The sequence below is a fragment of the Anas platyrhynchos genome, chromosome 3 (assembly GCF_047663525.1).
Source record: "Anas platyrhynchos isolate ZD024472 breed Pekin duck chromosome 3, IASCAAS_PekinDuck_T2T, whole genome shotgun sequence".
NCBI classification, from domain to species: Eukaryota; Metazoa; Chordata; class Aves; order Anseriformes; family Anatidae; genus Anas; species Anas platyrhynchos.
This window is the reverse complement of record NC_092589.1, coordinates 57,567,223-57,572,704: the sequence shown is the minus strand read 5'-3', so window position 1 is coordinate 57,572,704 and position 5,482 is coordinate 57,567,223. Positions and strand designations below refer to the sequence as shown.

The 5,482-nt window shown below is 56.4% G+C and overlaps 1 long non-coding RNA gene across 1 annotated transcript; it reads right to left on the bottom strand.

Annotated features, from left to right (window-relative positions):
• Window positions 1–307: 307 nt before the first annotated feature.
• On the bottom strand, window positions 308–4,066 carry LOC140002183 (uncharacterized). The gene is made up of 2 exons (XR_011808351.1): window positions 2,323–4,066; window positions 308–2,109 (listed from the first exon to the last, which is right to left on the bottom strand). It is a non-coding gene; the product is annotated as an uncharacterized lncRNA (long non-coding RNA).
• Window positions 4,067–5,482: the final 1,416 nt, after the last annotated feature.

Below are 5,482 nucleotides of genomic sequence, written 5' to 3'. Positions count from 1 at the left end.
GTGCTGCTCCTCGTCTGACAGCAGCAGTCCCAGCAGCACGGTGGGACAGAAAGAAATTCAGTCTAAGCACTGTAGAGCCCCTGTCAGAGTGTTTTGTGGTCAAAGAAGGAACAAATTGCTGAAAGAGAGAGCAAAGTGGTTTCCAGAGCCACGCCTGCAGACTCTGCTCTCAGATTAGGACACTTGATCTCCTTTGAAATTCTCTTGGTGCCAGCAGCTGAAGAAGCGGAGGCTGGTGCACTCGCTCCTTGTGCAAAAGGCAGAGCCCCCCGAGGTTTCCCCAAGAAGGGCAGGAAAAAGCAGCCGATGAGGTTGTGAATCAGAAGCTTTATTTCAGCAAGGTTTGAGAGGGGTGGAGTGGGGTGGGGTGGGGTGGCACGGAGGCGTGCTGAGCTCTCTTGGTCCATAGCTGCGGGGCCCGTTGGTGTGCTTGTAGGCCCATGGCCGGGTAGGGACGGGATCCTTGTGTGCTTCCTGCTCCTTTGGTGGCTGTGGGTGTAGAACGCTGCCCCAGCCTTCAGGTCAGCGGCCGCGGAGGAAGAGGACAGTGGCAGCCGTTGTTGTGCTCGGGGCTCTGTGATGGGGTGCGAAAGGAAAATGATCCAAAAGAGCAGCCCCAGCCTGTTGCCAGGGTCAGCCCCTGTATCCCCGGGAGAGGCTCTGTGAGCCTGACAGCAAGGCTGTCCATCCCGGGTCTCCCTCATGGCCAAGAGTCAGCCGTGTTGGGCCAGGCCCATCACCTTCCCGCAGGCAGTGAGACTGTGGTGGGGAAAGGGTTGGGGCGATCTTATCTGTCCTGGAGAGCGCTGGCAGCTCTTCTGTCTGAGTTCTCAATGGGAGAGTGACCAGGAGTGTGCCGTGGTGTGGTCTCATCGCTGTGTTTGTGGCTGAAAGAAAAGAAACACCAAACAGAGCAGCAGCCCCTGTGACCACGGGCAGCCCCTGCCTGTGTGCCCGAGGGTCTCCAGCTACTCACCGAGGCTGTGTCCCGTCGTCCTGATGGAGAGGTCACTTCTGTCCTGGCCCGATTCTGTCACGTTCCTGCTTGCTGTGGACCATGTTGGGTGTGGGTTGGGGCGATCTTACCTGTCCTGGAGAGCGATGGCAGCTCTTCCTTTCAGTTGAGTGGTCGAGGGCAGTGAGGCCAGGTTGTGCCATGTTCTGGTCCCATCCCCAGACACACATCTTAGAGCGTGTGTGTTTCCAGCTGTAAGAGAGAAAGCCAAAGGGCAGCAGCCTTCCCCTGTGGCCAGGAGCAGCCCCTGCCTCCCAGCCTAAGACTCTCCCAGCCTCACAACAGTGCCGTCCATCCAGCTGCTCTGTGTTGACCAAGAATTACCCATGTTTTACCAACTGCACAGGCGCTGAGACCATGGTGGGGAATAGGCTGGGGGTAGCTTATCTGTCCTGTAGAGCGTTGACACATTTTCCAGCTGAGGTGTCAAGGGGAGAGAGGCCAGGAGTGTGCCATGGTCTGGTCCCATCGCTGTCTGTTTCTGGCTTTAAGAAGAGAAGGAACAACAGAGCAGCATCCCCGTGTGACCACGGGCAGCCCCTGCCTCTGTGCCCGAGGGTTTTGAGCATCTCACCACATCCGTCTGTCTCCTGTCATCCTGACGGAGCGGTCCCTGGTGTCCCCGCCGGATCGTGTCACCTTCCGGCTTGCTGTTAGAGCCTGGTGGGTGTGGGTTGGGGTGATCTTACCTGTCCTGGAGAGCGTTGGCAGCTCTCCCTTCCAGCTGAGTTCTTAAGGAGAGAGAGACCAGGATTGTGTTGCAGTCTGGTCACACCACCGTGTGATTCCAGCTGAAAGAGAAGAAGCACCAAAGGGAGCAGCATCCCCCTGTGACCACGGGCAGCCCCTGCCTCTGTGCCCGAGGGTCTCTAGCGTCTCACCAAGGCTGTCCGTGTCCCGTCGTCCTGATGGAGTGGTCACTGCTGTCCTGGCCTGAGCGTGTCACTGTCCTGCTTACTCTGAGACTGTGGTGGGGTGTGGGTTGGGGCTATCTTACCTGTCCTGGAGAACGCTGACACATTTCTAGATGACTTCTCAAAGGGAGAGGCCAGGAGTGTGCCATGGCTTCATTTGCTCGCTGTCAGTGTGTCCAGCTGTAATAGAGGAGGCAACAAACCAAGGAGCCACTCCCTGTCAGCATCAGAAGCCATCCCTTCTTCCCTGTGTGAGTCTCTCCCAGTCTCCAAATAGTGCCATCCATCTCACATCTTCCTGATGTCCAGGAGATGTTTGTTGTAGCTTCAATGTGTCCCGTTCCCACTTAGTGTGGTGAGACCGTGCTGGGGAATGTGTTGGGGGTAGCTTACCTGTCCGGTAGAGTGTCGGCATTCTTTCTGTACAGGTTCTCAAGCGGAGAGCGGCCAGGAGTCTGCTGTGGTGTGGTCTCATCCCTGTGTGTTTCTAGCTGAAGGAGAAGAAACACCAAAGGGAGCAGCATCCCCCTGTGACCATGGGCAGCCCCTGCCTCTGTGCCCGAGGGTCTCTAGCGACTCACCAAGGCTGTCCGTGCCCCGTCATCCTGATGCAACGGTTGACTCCCGTCCTGGCCCGATTCTGTCACCTTCCTGCTTGCTGTTGCAGCCTGGTGGGTGTGGGTTGGGGCGATCTTACCTGTCCTGTAGGGCATGGAGAATTGTCTGGCCCAGTGCTGGCAAGGAGCGGCCAGGAGCGGGCCATGGTTTAGTTGGGTCCGTGTGCTGCAGGGCGCTGAGAGCCATTTGAGGGGAGGGCCTGAAGAGAGAGGAGAGAGGAGCTGAGTTCCTCTGGTGGAGTTTGTGTCCAGAGCTGAGGCTGAAGCAGGAGCAGGCAGCTGAGCAGCCTCCCCGTCAGCACGGGCAGCCATGGCAGGGCTGCGTGGCCGTTGGGGCCAGCGTTCTGTCCCCGCCCCTTTGTGACATGGGGCACCCCCTGCCTGCTGTGCCATGGGCGCTGCATCCCCATCCCCATCCCCATCCCCATCCCCATCCGCGGGGGGTGGCAGCAGGTGATGTGGAGCCCAGGCCCAGGCCGGGCGGTGGAAAAGGTGCCCAGGTGTTTGGGCAGGGCTGCGGGGCCGTGCCAGGCAGCTGTGCGAGCGTGCTGGGGTCTGGCTAGGGCTGTGCTGCCTGCCCGCTGAGGAACCTGCTTTGGCAGGGGGGTGGGACCCAATGATCTTTCCAGGTCCCTTCCAACCCCTACAGTTCTGGGATTGATTCTGTGATCCCCACAAGCAGGGCAGGGAGGCACTTTGCACCTAGAAAGAAAATGTGTGGAGCCCTCTAGGAGAGCTGGGAGCAATTTGTAAAGAGGGCAAATGTTAACCTTACTCTTTTGTATTGGGAATGTTGTGCTCTCAAGAGCTGCTTTCATTCTGCACCTGTACAGCAAGAACCCAACAGGTTGGGGCCCCAGCCTGGGCCAGGTTGCCTCAGTACCCCTGGTGAAGAGCAATCAGAAGATCATCTCTCTTTCAAGTGAAAAGGCCATAAAATATTCTTGCTGAGCAATTCTTACTGACACAAAGACTTGTCACTTGTCAAGGCCAGTCACTAGTGGCGTCCCCCAGGGCTCAGTACTGGGGCCAGTCCTCTTTAATATCTTCATTGATGATCTGGATGAGGGCATTGAGTGCACCCTCAGTAAATGTGCAGATGACACCAAGTTAGGTGCGTGTGTTGATCTGCTTGAGGGTAGGAAGGCTCTGCAGGAGGATCTGGATAGCCTGCACCGATGGGCTGAGGTCAACTGCATGGAGTTCAACAAGGCCAAGTGCCGGGTCCTGCACCTGGGGCGCAACAACCCCAAGCAGAGCAACAGGCTGGGAGATGAGTGGTTGGAAATCTGCCTGGTGGAGAAGGACCTGGGAGTATTGGAGGACAGTCGGCTGAATATGAGCCAGCAGTGTGCTCAGGTGACCAAGAAGGCCAACGGCATCCTGGCTTGTGTAAGAAGCAGTGTGGCCAGCAGGGCTAGGGAGGTGATCGTCCCCCTGTACTGGGCTCTGGTGAGGCCGCACCTTGAGTACTGTGTTCAGTTTTGGGCCCCTCGCTACAAGAAGGACATCGAGGTGCTCAAGAGATTCCAGAGAAGGGCGATGAAGCTGGTGAGGGGCCTGGAGAACAAGTCCTATGAGGAGCGGCTGAGGGAGCTGGGCTTGTTCAGCCTGGAGAAAAGGAGGCTCAGGGGCGACCTTATTGCTCTCTACAGATACCTTAAAGGAGGCTGTAGCGAGGGGGGGGTTGGTCTGTTCTCCCACGTGCCTGGTGACAGGACGAGGGGGAATGGGCTAAAGTTGTGCCAGGGGAGTTTTAGGTTGGATGTTAGGAAGAACTTCTTTACTGAAAGGGCTGTTAGGCATTGGAACGGGCTGCCCAGGGAAGTGGTGGAGTCACCATCCCTGGAGGTCTTTAAAAGACGTTTAGATGTAGAGCTTAGGGATATGGTTTAGTGGGGACTGTTAGTGTTAGGTCAGAGGTTGGACTCGATGATCTTGAGGTCTCGTCCAACCTAGAATTTCTGTGATTCTTTGTGAAGTACTCCAGGCTGGTAATAAAGCCTTACTGCAGGAGGTCCTTCCCCGAGCCTGGTCAGCCTGCAGTCCTTCCCAATCAATAGCTGTGTAGAAAATAAAGGTAACCTTGCCCGGCAGTCACTGGATTATGGTAATCAGGACACTTCATTCACCTCTTCTCTTGAAGCATATAAAAAACACACTGCATTTCCCGTTGAGCAGTGATAGCGGGTGGCAAATATTAACCATCAGGTGTAACTCCATAACAGACCCTCTGGCACACCACACAGTCAGTCCCACTGAGCGCCCTTGTAATTCTACCCCAAGTCTCAGTGCTTTGCACCATGCCCTTGAGCTATACGATAGCATCTCTGCAAAGAGCTCCAAAAATATGAGCAGAATACGCATGGACAGCCTAACGCCCTGTGCCAGTGGCACACACTTCAGCAGGTCCAGAGTGAGCAGAGGCAGCTCGGTCTGTTCCCTGCCCAAGGCCAGCGTGTCCCCACAAGCAGGGTAGGGAGGCACTTTGCACCTAGCAAGCAAATGTGTGCAGCCCTTTAGGTGAGCTGGGAGCAATTCTTAAAGAGAGTAAGTGGCTTCCCCTCCTTTGCAACGGAGGGCTCTGTCTGGGCAGCGGGAGGGAGATGTGATCTAGGAAACCACGGCAATTTTACTTTCAAGTTGATGTCGTTTGTTGTCTCCAGTGGCTGGGGGTCACACATTCCATCAGGATGTCTCTGAAGTGCCCCGACAGCCCCACAAGGACGGTGCTTTGTGCCTGAGAGCGCAGGTACCAAGCATGAGCCAGGCAAGCTGGTGCTCTATACAGACAGCCACCGCAGGAGCTTGCAGCAACACAAGGACTGAGCTGCAAGGAAGCAAGCGTGCCTTGTAAGCAAGCTCCTTTCGCTGGAGGAATGAGCGGTGCTGCTCCTCGTCTGACAGCAGCAGTCCCAGCAGCACGGTGGGACAGA